This window comes from Tamandua tetradactyla, chromosome 5, assembly GCF_023851605.1.
Source record: "Tamandua tetradactyla isolate mTamTet1 chromosome 5, mTamTet1.pri, whole genome shotgun sequence".
Taxonomy (NCBI): Eukaryota; Metazoa; Chordata; class Mammalia; order Pilosa; family Myrmecophagidae; genus Tamandua; species Tamandua tetradactyla.
This window is the reverse complement of record NC_135331.1, coordinates 69,199,096-69,213,293: the sequence shown is the minus strand read 5'-3', so window position 1 is coordinate 69,213,293 and position 14,198 is coordinate 69,199,096. Positions and strand designations below refer to the sequence as shown.

Below are 14,198 nucleotides of genomic sequence, written 5' to 3'. Positions count from 1 at the left end.
CCCTAAAAGCCAGATTTTCAGGATTTCCCGGTGAATATTCACACAGTTAAGTCTCCTCCCAAACTGAAGGGTTGGGTGAGTGGGGGAGAAAACATATAGTACAAAGAGTGTTAAAAGTCTGTAGTTTTGAGATAAAGTATCTAAGCAAATCTTAGATTGTTCCTGACTGTGGGTTTGGAATATGCGTTGCTGTTTTTTTCTCATCTTGACGGACTGGTTTAGTTTTATCACACCTCTGCCTTTTGGCTAAAATCAAGTAGAGAGAGTCAGGTGTTCTTCTCACTTCGTACCATTTACCTTTAAGTTGAGCCTTCAACTGTTTAATTGTTATCCAACCTGAACCTAGCTGATAACTCAGGAGCATGTGAGCCCAATTTTCTTTAAAATAAATGAGTCTCAAAGTTGGAGATAAACACTTAGGCAAACCTTTTCAACATGGATTGGCCAACACCGTCAACACAGGGCTAACGGAATGCGATGGTGAGGAATCCGAGGAAAGAAATGAATAACTGGAAGTAATTGTGATACAAGACTTGGATGCTGTGACTGCCGAACCTCGATCGATTTCGCGTGGTCGGTGCTCTCTGCTCACGAACCCGATCACGCGCCATTCCTGCCTGCAGACTTCGTCTTTGAGGTGGGGGTTTGGGGGGGTGGAGCTGCTCTAGGTGACCTTGCCATGGTGCCACCCTGTCTTTTCCATGCTTACCCTCCCAGCTTCCTGCCCATCACCCTGCTCACGGAAGGTACCAGAAACTGAGGACAAGAGACTGTGATGCCCCCGCATCCTGAAGACAAAATGACAGTAGACACTGATTTCCCCGAGGGATTTCAGAGGCTGGGGAGAGATTTTACAGCCTCAGCTGATCTGACCACAAACTTCCCCAGTTTTCGGTTTCGTTCTGAAGAACCCAATTTAAGTTTGAGATATTGGCATTTCTGGAAGTGGTGGGGGTTGAAGTCATAGCAGAAGCCTTAGTCGTAGTGGAAATAGGAATAATAATTCATATCATTTCATTGCATTTCCTAACTGTGGTCTCTTGAGCACTAAGCAGCAGTGAAAGAGCTGTGTCTTAGAGGAGTGTTGCGGTTGGCGGAAAATAAACCTGTAAGAGAAGTTGATGTTCTTGGAAAATACAAGCCGATATTTATTATTGATGAGAAACGACCATGTATATACTGACATCTATGCCGCTCTCCATAATAGAGGATGTTTCTGTTTACCCACTGTCAACCAGGAAGGCACGTGTCTCCTTTGGGCTGTCTTTCTGCTTTCCTGGGTTGAGCCTGTGCTCCATTTTCTCACCTGACCTGATGGTGACCGGTCGCAGGATATATAGGTTCCAAATTAAACCCATGGCATCAAATACTCTCTTCTTATTAGATCAGTCTTGGGACTTTTAAGACCAAGGCGACCTTAATAAAATATAAGAAAACTACTGAGGCCAAGAAATTGAAGTTTCTGATTGTTAGTTTTAATTGGACCTGTACGAGTGTCCACTTCATTCCTGCCCAGTATGAGTTGCTGGTTGTTTTGTCAGCCTAGAAGGTTTTCTGCAACATAGTGGAAAATAAAAAAATATGAGACATACAGTTCCTTTAAAAATATAAATGTGTATTTGAAAAATGCTGGGCAAATAGCTTACACTGGCTTTGGCAAAACTTAAATATGTAACAAATAATCTTGGAAACTTTCACAATATATAAAGTATTTCAGATTGATTAAGGAGTCATTTAAAAAAAAAAGGAAAGGAAAGGAAAGAAATCAAACAACAGAAATACTGATCATTGAATGGAAGAAGCAATTTCTCTTCCTAAAACCAATAAAGGAAATCACAAAAGGAAAAACTCAATAGATTTGGATTTTCTAGGTAAGAGTGGAAAGGTTTGAAGTACAAAGATATCAGCTGAAGCATTATTTATAATCACAAAAAGCTGGAAATAATAAAAACATACAATAATAAAAGAAAATTGCATAATGGACTAAAATACAGCATTAAAATTGTATTTATGGAAAATTGTAATGGGAAATGGTGATGATAGATTTTTAAGTTAAAAAGTTGTTTGCACAGCACATATTTATCCATGTTTCAAGGATACCTATGTATGTCTGTGTGTTCTCTGCCCAGGGAGATAGCAGAAAGGATGGTACTTTAACTTAATAGGGGCTTTTTTGATTTTTGATGGTGTGATTTCTGGTGATTATATTTTCTTAGTATTTTTCTGCCTATGATTACCTTATATTTATTTATTTTATTGTGAAAAATAACATATATACGGAAAAGCAATAAATTTCAAAGCACACTGCAACAATTAGTTGTAGAACAGATTTCAGAGTTAGGTGTGGGTTTCAGGTCCACAATTTTAGGTTTTTGTTTCTAGCTGCTCCAAGATACTGGAGACTAAAAGAAATATCAATACAATGATTCAGTAGTCACACTCGTTTGTTAAATTCTGTCTTTTCTGTTATAACTCCACCTTCTCCTTTGATCTTTCTCCCAATCTTTATGGGTATTTGGGCCATGCCCATTCTAACTTTTTCATGTTGAAAGGGGCTGTTGATACTATGAGAAAGGAGGATGGAACTAGCTGATGTCTTGGAGAGGCTGGCCCCTCTGGGTTTCAGGACAAATTTGACCTAGGAACCTCTCTGGAGGTTGTAGGTTTCTGGAAAGTAGTCTTAGTACAATGACCTTTGCAGAATCTTCAGTAGAGCCCTGGGTGTTCTTTAGGGTTGGAAGGAATGGGTTTGATTGGGGTTTGACAAACCATGGTAAATAGCAATATCTAGCTGAAATTTACATTAAGAGTAGCCTCCAGAACAGCCTCTCAACTCTATTTGATCTCTCTTAGCCACTTATACCTTATTTTAATGATTGCCTTATATTTAGAAAAATGAGAGGAGTAAAAAACTTCATGGAGAAAAAAAGGAAATAAAATATACCAAAATTTAATAGTAGGCTAATATTACCTATAATCTGTTTGAGGTAGTGGCTCTAAGAATGATTTTAATTTCCTCAAAAATTTTTGTAAATGTAAGTGTTCCTCTTATTATAATTTATTATGTTTATTATAAAAAATAAAATAAGAGTGGTGGGTTAGAGTTGAGGCAAATAAAATTTTATAAAGCACAGGATGATTTGGAGATAGAATATTTGGAGAATGATTTTGGAGAGCATTAGGCTGTTGTTCATAAAAATTATTTTAGGAAACTACTTTTTGATTTTTATGCATTATGTTTAAAATTTTAGTCAGATGTTACAGTTAATCAAATTAAAAGGTAGATACCTTATTTTATAAGGTGTGTGGGAGAAGACCCACTTAAATATCTGAAACATCAGTCCAGAAAAGATATTTCATGGATTTTCAGTGGGTGCAGATGTCTTAGAATAGATGATTCTATAGAGTAATGAAGAGGAAATTCACCTCCCTGGAGCCGTGAGTTTGTCCTTCTCCCTCATTTTACAAAAGCAACACTGAAAATCAGAATGGCCCAGTGGGTCCCTCAGGGCCACAAGGTTCTAGTGGGTTTACTAGGAGCTTCTGGTGCGTCTTCTGGGGTCTTTTTACCCCCTCAGTCTTCTCCGTCTATTATTCCATTACGCCCATTTGAAAACACGCGTTGATGATGATGAATGAAATTTCCATTTACCCTGGTGTAGTATAAATCAAAATACCAACTACTCTTCAGCAGTTACCTCCCAACGTTTGAGGAACAAGCTGCAAGCTGATTACTGCTTCCAAGGAAAACCTGCGAGCTTCATGGGTTTGGTCATTACGCTCACCATGTTGTTTGAACACTTTGTTCTTGGGTATGTCCAGGCTTATTTAACACACATCTGGTTTCCGTGTTTGTTCTGGGTAACAGCAGCCCAATGGGGTGACTAGAGATCATGTGATACTGGATCCTGAAGAAGTTTTTAAAACAGGTTTATTGATGTATAATTTATATAGGGATAAAGTTCACCTGTTTAAAGTATACAATTCAATTGTTTTAGTGTATTTACAGAGTTGTGCAACCATCACCAAAATCTACATTTAGAATGTTTTATGACCCCCCAAAATAAACTTTATACCTATTCGACTTTTCCTCCTTCTTTCTACTCTCCCCATGGGACCCCTCCCCCCTCTGCCAATCCTAGGCAACCACTAATCTGTTTTCAGTTTCTCTAGATTTGCTTATTTTAGACATTTCACATAAAAATAACCATATGTTACATGACAACCCTGGAAATTTTAATATGATGCTCAAACGCCAGTCAGGGGAACAGCCTGCAGTGACTGCCTGGGTCCTTCCTTCTTAGCATTGTCCTGAAGTGGGAGGTCAAGATGAAGTGGACTTGGGCACTGTTGTCACCTATTTTCTTAAATTAAGTAGCTAATTTTTGTTTTCTGGAATCCCTAACTCAATATTCAGAGGTGGGTTTTTTTTTGTAGTTTTTATTTTAATTTGAGAAGTTGTGAGAAGTTTATATAAAGCTGAGAAGTTTATAGAACAATCCTGTATGAATTTTTCAGTTTAAAAATAAACATGAAAGTATATATCCATTGATGTGAGGATAGCGTAAGCTATGTTGCAGATTTGTTGGGCCAGAGCACTTCCTTTAGTTGTGACCTTGAGCGAATAACTTGAATTCTCTAAGACTCAGTTTCTTTATCTATACAATGGGAACGATAGTACTAGTGTTCCTCCTTGTAGAGATCTTGTGAGAGCTAATTGAAGTAATGCCTTCAAAATGTTTACTACAATGCATGGTGCTTAGTAAGTACTACACGAATATTAGCTATTATCGCTATTAGCATTGTAAATAATAAACTTCAGAATGTTATTGATTCATTTTTTGAGTTTATTCATGACCTACTGAGGATTTGAGTTCTGTACCATTTACATACCTTTACACACACACATGCACAAAGGAATTAAACATTAAAACCAGGGATGAAAAAGTTAGTGGAAAGATAATAGCAGAGGAAATGAAATACCAACAGCCATGAGTTAACACATATATAGCAGGGTTTCAATGGGCATTTCTTTTAGTGTCTTTTCTCATGAGCTTAGGGAATAATGCCAAATTGGAAAGGGGCGAAGGCAACCAAGTGAGAGCTCCAGGCTAGGAGGAACATTTGATGGTATCCAATCCACCTTCCAACTCAATGCTCGTGACTTTTCCCCAGATGACAACCTGGTGTGTGGTGTTAGAACTGCAGCCTGAAGATGAGCGCACCATCTCACATACATATAGCCACCTTTTATTGAGCAGTTTCTATGAGCCCTTCGTATCATCCTCATTTCAATGAAGAAGCTAAATCTTAGAGTTTAAGCAACTTGAGTAAAGGACAGAGCCAGAATTAGTACCCAGACCTTATTATTATGATGTAAAACTGCCTCATAGTTCTGTTTGTTAGAATATTCTTATGCCTACTAAACTAATGCACACACTTTTGTGTGTACTTCCCCAGTTCCTTGGTTTTCATTCTACCTTCTAGAAGCGAAAGCCTAATTTCATGTCCCCCAGATGTTTCCCCCAGATATCCGAAAACAATTACCATGCCCTCACTCTGCCTCATTCTCATGTTCAAGCATCCTGGGTTTCTTTTATTGTTTTTTAGATTACAGAGTCCTCCACTTTGCACCTGTTCCTTTTTTCCTGGAATGTGCTTTCTTTTCAGATATGCTTAGTGGACTCTGCCTGGTCTTCAACATTCTTTTTCACTGTTCCTTTCCTGGAGAACCTTACCCAGATTGAGCACTTCCTCCTTCCACTACACTTCTGTCTTACACTCTGGGAATTAATAAGTTAAAAGCCTGACACCGGGTGCACAGGTAGTTCAGAGGTTAGAATACCTGCCTTCCATGTGGGACACTCGGATTCCGTTCCTGGACCATGCACCCCCCCCCCAAAAAAAAAAGCCTGACACCCCCTTCCTAGCCTCCACCCACCTGGGAACCACCAGCTCTGGACAGGAGCTCCATTTTCTTTTGTCCTCCTACACCCCTTCCCAGCACTTGATACATAGTAATTGCTCAATAAACAGTGAAAGAAAGTTTAAATCTCCTTACATATGGATATCTAACTCTGCTTGGTTTTACAGAGATATCATTTATAAGAAATGTTTTTGGACAGATGGTATGTAGGAAAATCTTGATTGTGGGCTGAAGATCATCAAAGTCATTGCAAAAGGAGCTCATCTGGGGAATAAGATGGTGACAGCCTTCCACTGGTTACTGTGTCGTCCATTCTCATGGGTGAAAGTATCTGCTGATGCCCTGATGTAAGCAAGGTGCTGGTTTGTCGGGCAAGGTTGGTACTCATCACCTTTGCTCAGAGAAATTTAGATAAAATGATTATAACATTGACAATGTGGTTGGATCACAAAGTTCACAGAAAGCTTAATATCAATGTGAGTTCAAATAAGTGCTGATAAGACACAGTCCAAAGTTAGGCTTCCATTTTAATTTATAATTTAAATCATATCATGTGGTTAGAGGCTTTTCATTAAAGCCTGGATAGAGGTTTAATTTAAGAAAAAGTATGCAATCAGGGAAAAAAAAACAGCTGTCCTTCGGTCTGGCATGCAATAGGAATGCCAACTTCAGAAAAGTTAGAAGTGTGATTACCAGACCAAAAGTACAAGTACTTTTTGGGGGCTCTATGAACATATTACATTCTTTTCTGAAAGTGCTGCGTCCATGAACCATGCCACAAGCAATGTGGTTGATTATGCACAATTGTTATTAATTTTTAATACAATCCATTATGGATCTTACTCAGATGGGGGATCTGGGTCTTTTGTGGGAAATTCATGGATGTGATTCTCTCCTGGATCCTTGGGTCTCCTGAACGTCCCGCTCCAGGCTGAGGCCTCGGGCTTATCCATGGAGACATCCCCTTCCTGGTTACCTTTTGTCTCTGTGTTTCTGGTGGACTCTGGACTCTGCTTTCGGTCAGGCTCCTGCGACCTGCACATGGTGAAAGCCCCTCGGCTTCCCACTTGTCCTCTGCCTTTGAGCAGCTGCTCACATCCTTCCTTTTCCTTTGCGGGATAAGCTCGGGCTCGCTCATACAATTTATGGAAAAATCTCTGAATCTAAGGGACGATTCATGACAGTAACAGAATAAGAAGGTTGAGAATTAAAAGCAGTTCTTTTTATAGATCCCTGGCGTTTGAAGATAGGAACATCTTCAAACTATGTAGGAGCTATCTGGGTGATTAATTAGCGAGAAACCAATTGTAATTGTTCTAGTTCTCCATAGACGAACGTGGGGGTAAAAGTAGAACGTGTCAAGAATGTATAATGCACCATTTTAAGGAAAAGAACCAGCTTAATAGATTTCAAATGACAAAAAGGATAGAACCGAAGAAGAGAGAGAATTTCTACCTTTGTATGTGCTTATGTCATTTTCTTAGCTCCAGGAGGAATAGAGATGTAACTGTGAAATTAAGGTGATTTATTTTTTACAGTGAGAAATGGAAATAAAGAGAAAATTCAAATATGCATCCCTCCTCCTACTCACGACACTTTTTAGTTATGTGTGTGGCTTTTACTGATGGAGTTACTGGGATTCTATAATTCTATTTAAACAGGTAAGAAATATTGAGTAGAAATGAACTCCATCATCAGAGGCTTCTTTACATTTGGATTCCAATATATTCCATCCCTCTTGTGAAAGGCTGGTTAATATCCTGCACTTTTCAGCTAAATATATAGGCCATTTTCTGTCTGGATAAGGTATTCCACTTAAAAAGAGAACCATAAAGCATATTGAAATAATTCAAGTTTAAATTTTCTTTGGTTTTATATGTGTGCTAAAAAAATGCGTTAATATTCAAAGGGTAAAGTGACCTTGCTAAGAAGTAATGCCTGGATTTTTAAGGGAAGGTTGTAATATCGTACAATTCTTGAGTTTTACCAATCTATAGTTCAGCACCACTGTTTGGCTGATAGGTGATTCAATATTGGCCAAAGACAACGCATTTTTATTTGCTACATGAGACATACTTTTGATAAGCATTACTGAAGACAGATTGGGAAGCTTTAGAAGGGACTGGAACTTTGGATATGCTCCCTGTGGACCCAGTTATTGCTTCTATCACCAGTTCTCTGGGGATTAGTGAGTCTCTGTGCATGTCTGTGCTCCACCGTCAGGCGCATGAAGGTCAGCGAGCTGGTTTTGCTCTCACTGGGTCTGGCGTTCGGCACGTTTTCCTTCTCAGACCTTTCCTCCTGTCATAAAGTAAGAGCATCTCTTTGAACTCTTCTAAGCCAGTGCCTCTCAAACCGCTGTGCATATGAATCACTGAGCAGCTTGTTAAATGCAAGTTCTGCTTCTTGGGTGTAGCCAATAGCATGCATTTCCTGCAACTCCTGAGTGAGGCCTGTGCCACGGGGCCAGAGAACACATGGGAATAGAAGGGGCCACAGAGCACACTGGAATAGCAGGGATTGCAAGGTGTTTTCTGTAAATGCTTCCAAGAAAACAGATGTTTGGAAAAAGTGGGAGAAAAAAGAAACAGTAAATGAAGGCGTGTCATATGCCCACTGATAACTCTGATTACTTTGGCTGGTGACCAGTGACCTTCAGAGACTTCCGGTGCACAGTATAAAGAGCCTGCGCCCTGCAGGGTCCCTGCCACCTCCCAGCTGCACGTGTGCACCACAATGGACACTCCACTAACCCCTCTCAACCTCCGTTTCTGAGATTGTGATATGCAGACAGTATGAAAACCTACTTTACAGGGTTATCATGATGATTGACTGATATATGCCTGCTAAATGCTAACTATTAATAATAACTCAGAACACATTTATTGAACACCTACTGCATATTTGGCCTCTTAAAGTAGAAGTGTAAAGACAAAAAGCCAACTCTTTGATTTCAACTGGGATTGAATTGGTTAATTTGGGAGTCCCCAGAGCTGAGATTAGAATCTAAAACTTTTGTCTCCAAGGCTAGTGCCCTTTCTGCCTTATTCTGGCCATGTGCTCATCAGCTCTTTCCCATGTCAGGTACTCACGTGAAAACAAAGCTAGTTTCAGGCAGCTCAAAGCAAAACCCATGTGCTGAGTCACAGCGGATTCCACATGTTCTAAGTATTAAAACCAAAAGCGAGCTAGTGTTTGGTTCCTTGGGTTTGAGTGAGATATATCTGAGGCTAGAAATTAAAGGATAGATTTTTTGTGCTTTGTTTTTGCTTCTTTCTCAGCTGGGCTGAGAAAGACCAGATGGAACTGCTTGATATAAAAGGTATAGCATGATTAATTTCTATTCTGGTGCATCAAATTCTGAGCATACATCTGCTTGCACTTTTGGCATCTACCTATTGAACTGATTTCAAAAGAAGTCTCTGTGTGCATGACCTTACTTGTTATTCTAGTAGGAACTAACAAATTTGATTCTCGCCTCTTTTCTAGTCAATACTTAGCACAAATACAGACATGCCTATGAGGACTGGCTATTCTTGCTTTTCTCCATCTTTTGCACATTTCTTTGGGACCCTCTCTTGAAGAGGAAATGATTCATTGACCCAGAATTTATATTTTCTTTTTCTCATTATTTCTTTAGTTATTGAGATTGCAAGCTTTTTCTGAGCTTACAATAGTTCTCTTTGTGATAAATGCTTTTGTAATTTTTTTTACAAGATAGTAGTTTGGGGATAAATCCCCTGTGTGACTTTTGTGCTTCTGAAAACATAATTTTCTCACTGAGCAGAGACTTCAGATAATGAAAACAGTGGAACTAAAGCAATATTCAGTGTAGGCATTGACAGGCTGCTGTTTTTAAGTGTTTTGACAATGTCTTTTTGGTTAGCAATTTGTCCATTTCAGTTACAAGAAATGTAAGATTGATTTTTGCTGCTGGTTATTATTCCATAGGCTCAAGGAAAAATACTTGCTCTTCCCTTGGGTATTGATACATGTTGATGGGTTTTACAACACTGCTTATTATTCCTATGTCTTCGTAGTTTTTTTTTTTTTTTTAATCTTGTTGGGATATAATTCACATGCCATAAAATTCTTCTACTTAAAGTAAATTCAAAGGTTTTTAGTTTATTCAAGGAATTGTCTTTACCAGGTATTTTTCCATTCTCTTTCTACTGCATATGCCAGATCCCTTCCTTATTACCATCCCTTTAATGACTTTTGTGAATACTTACAGTTTTGGGCAGATATAGCAATCATAACAATGAATGTCTACAAACTACTAACCTGAGGCATTTCCTGATTAAATCATGATTTTTAAATAACTCTGTATCAGTGCTGTTTCAGAGAAGAATCAATAGTCTGCCAACGATGCCATGTGTTATTAAGCCTGACACATTCCTTATCACTCTTCTCTCCAGTCTTCCTCTGAGCTCCATCCTGCTCACCCTTCCCACACCTCCAGCTTAGCTTGCCTACCTTCAGTATTGCACGCTTTCTCAAATGCAGCAGCACCGAACTCTGATGGATCCATGAAGGTGTTACTTATACAGCTGAAACCCATCTGGAAGTCATTGTTCGCTGCAGTGACTTTATAAGGAGAGAAGAGCCGGCTTTCTGTTTAGCAGAGTATCTTTTATATTCGTGGGAACACACACACACACACACACACACACACACACACACATACACACTACTGCCTAACTAGTTAAAAAAATGATCAAATGAAATGATGTTATTTATCCTACAAAGTCCCATTTGGGTCAGCCCAAACTTACTGTTATTGAATGCTTTTTAGCCCCAGGCCCTTAGCATCAAGACCACTCTAGAGACATCTGGGGGTACAGACATCTGGGGATACAGAGGCAGCTTCTGCCTTCAAGGAACTCCCAATCTTCCAGGGGAGACAGAGGCCAAGTAGGAAGGAATGTATTCCATGATGGTATCACCTGGGGGCCAGAGAGCACTGAGGAGAGGCACCATCAGCATATAGTATAACTGTTAGAGCAGATGAGATCACCCTGAGAAGTGGCGGAAGAAAAGAGTGAGGAAGAAAAGAATATTAGCATGAACTATTGAACAGTAGAAGGAAGGACAACTTTGGAGAAGACTCCTCAGTGGCCAGATGAGGAGGACACTTAGAAGATTCTGGTAACATGGAAGCCTAGGGAAGAGACTCTTATGAAGGATGGAGTCAAGGTGTATGCAAAAGAAAGGTCAAGTGAGATAAGCATAGGACAGTGCCTATTGGATTTTGCCAAATGCAGGTGGTTGTGAACTTGGTGAAAGCTGCTTGGTAGAGTGGGAGGATGGAGGCCAGTTGCTGTGGGTTGAAGAATGAGGGAGGAGTGACAAAATAGAATGAGCAAGTAGACAACTTTCTTAATAAGTTGGCTCTGAAAAGGAGGTGAGAGAGATGGTAGGAAAGGCTTAGCTGAGGTTAGAATCTATAAATACTCATCTGTGCATTTGAGTGCTTTTTTTCCCAGTCATGTATTAGAAGCCTTGGAATAGAGGTCAAGAAAGCAAATCTTTGAATTAACCCAGGACTGGATTTTTCCAGGTGACTGCAACAGAAGGACAAGGACAAGGGAGTGTTCTGCCTATACTGTGATCTATTCTAAGTCCTGTTCATATTCTTTCATCTCTCATTTGGTCCACAAATATTACTGAGAGCCATTAGACACAGGGACAGCTTCTGCCTTCAGAAGCCCATAGTGTTCTAGAGGAGAAAGAGGCTGAGTGGAAAGGAATCTACCCAATGGGGTCACTTTGATGCTGTGGAGGCACTGAAGAAAGAGGCAAGTACGCAGGGAAAGGTGAGGGTAATTGAGAGAGTTCTTTCCCTGATCAGTCTAGGTGGTCAGGGGAGGCTTCCTGGAGGAGGTGGCACCTGAGGTGAGTCCTTACAGATGATAAGAGTCAATAAGGCAAAAACGAGTGGAGCAGCCTGTTGAATTACTGAGAGATAGGAAATCACACAACATATTTGGTTCAGTTCAGCTGAGCAGGGAAACGATACTTTCAAAAGCTTGACTATGAAGACACAGTGAAAGAGAAGTGAAAGGTACAAGGAAACTATCTAATCTATCTAATCTATCTATCTATCTATCTATCTATCTATCTATCTATCTATCTATCTATCTATCTATCATCATCTATCTCTTTGAGATGCTTGAGAATGTTTGAGGTGGTAAAGGGGAAAAGCCACGAGAGTGGGAGAGGTTGACCAGGAAGTCAGTCAGTGGAGAGGCGAGAGGAGGGTTGGACACAAGCCCAGGCAGAAAGCAGGAGCAGCAAGAAGAGGAGACCTCTGCCAAAGTGTGGAGGGAAAGAGGCAAGTACGCAGGGAAAGGTGAGGGGTATTGAGAGAGTTCTTTCCTTAAAGCCCCTCTTGTCATGGTGAAGTCAAATGTGTGATGTTGTTTCATATGCCCAGAGCCTAGCATGATGCTCAGCAAACATTGGGTGCTCAATAAATACCTGTGGGATGAATTACTGTCATCCCGAGAGGTGGCTCAGAGGCCCTGCAAGGTGGCACCAACTGGCGCATAAGCTGGCTTACCATTCGGGCTGGCATGCACGGCCTCTCCCCAAGGCACTGAAGTCTGGCAGCCTATCCTCCAGCTTGCCATTTCCTATCAGAATTGGTGCCGTGCCTGTGACCCCTCAGTGATGACGCAGGAGCCAGGTGTCACTTGGACTGCCTCTGCTCCTTAGCGCCAGGCCTGGGAGCTGTGGTTTCCTGACCAGTGAGCACTTTACCAGCAAGGCTGGCAGCCTGTCCACACCCACTGAGCAGAGATTGGCTGCAGCTCAGCAAAAAGCCGTTTTTCTTGCCTGTCTGGTCGTCTTTCTGACACATCGTGGATGTGATTCAAAGCTGCAGGTTATGGAAAGAAGCCGCCCCTGCCACAGACCTGAGTGGCCAAGCAGGGGGAGAACGAGCCCCAAGTTCTCTTCTCTTTGCCATTCCCTGTGTTACTCTGACCTCTGCCTTCTCAGTGCGCCCTAGGGGATGGACCAAGGGAGTGACCGGCCAGATTATCATGTGGCTGGGTGTAGCTGACCAGGTTTTGTATCATAGGTTTCCTTAGTCTTAAGATTGTATCCTCAGTTCTACCAACTGCCTGCCACCGAATACATGTGTCATACAGGCTTATTGACTTGAATTGAATTAACCTCTATTCCTCAAAAATAAATGAACAAAATAAATATGATGTGTGTGTATGTGAATGCATGTGTGTGTTTATATAAAATGAAATATTGCCCACAGATAGTCTAATTTATTTTCCTCATTTAATTCATTTCTTCTCGACAAATGCTAGAGATGGGAGCTATGGACGGCAGGTAGCTTTCACTGTCCCTGAAGTGCAGGCTGAGAGTTGGGCGGCTTTGAGCCGTAGTGCTGCCTGCCATGGGATGGGATTAGGGAGTCGGTGCAAAATTCAATATATTTTCATTGAGCAATCCAAGGAGCTCACAGCTCAGTAAGAGAGAAAGCGATTAAAAAAGGATAGCTCTAATTTAGCAAAAAATGTTAGTTTTGTGTGTTGGAGATGGAAGGAATGATAATTACACTGGCTCTTCTACTTTCTGTAGCTTGTTTGGCATTGAGTAAAAATGTCTGAGTCACCAGAGTTTATTTATTTGTTTCATTTGACCAGACTATCAGTACTTGATGACTGGCATAGATTTCCTATTAATAACACCAATAATATCAGCAATATAAATATAAAATAAATAATATTGACTGTGACTTCATGTCAGGTTCTGGGCTAAGTACTTTATCTGCAATTTTATACTGTCATGAAGTAGGATATCTCCATTTTGCAGAGGGGAAAACAGAGGCTTAGAGAGGTTTAGCAATATAACTAAAGTAAGAAGTTACTAGTGACAAGATTAATAAGCGAGAGAGTCAGGATTAAGAGCTTGGCTCTTAACCCATGTGCATAAACAGAGCCTGTTTGTTGCCGGCAGATAAGCCAGTGGAGTGAATAAAATGAATTGAGGACTAAGGATGAGACTCTTGAGGATGAAGTGAACCCAGTGGATTCAAAGTGCTCACCTAATTTTAACTGACTAGTATTTGTTTTTATTCAGTGAAGAATTTTGAGTGCCTGCTATGAATACCTGTGGACATGACCCAATCCCACTCCTTAAGCATTTACAATATTGCAGAGGAGACGAGGCATGCCCCCAAACCTCTGAGACATAAGTGCCACCAAAGACTTACAATCAAGTGCTGGAAGCTTAGTCAAGGGAGATATTACCT

General features: G+C 40.4%; 1 protein-coding gene across 10 annotated transcripts in view; it reads left to right on the top strand.

The window, feature by feature from the left end:
• The window catches only part of PLD1 (phospholipase D1), a 231,700-nt gene that overhangs the window by 42,446 nt on the left and 175,056 nt on the right, over nt 1-14,198 (top strand). Inside the window, exon 1 of one of the 10 annotated variants that reach the window (XM_077161040.1) lies at nt 5,563-6,302. The exons of the other annotated variants lie outside the window; for them this stretch is intronic. The gene's annotated coding sequence lies outside the window, so the exon portion shown is untranslated. Of the gene's footprint in view, nt 1-5,562; nt 6,303-14,198 lie in introns of those variants that run through there. 10 annotated transcript variants of the gene reach the window in all.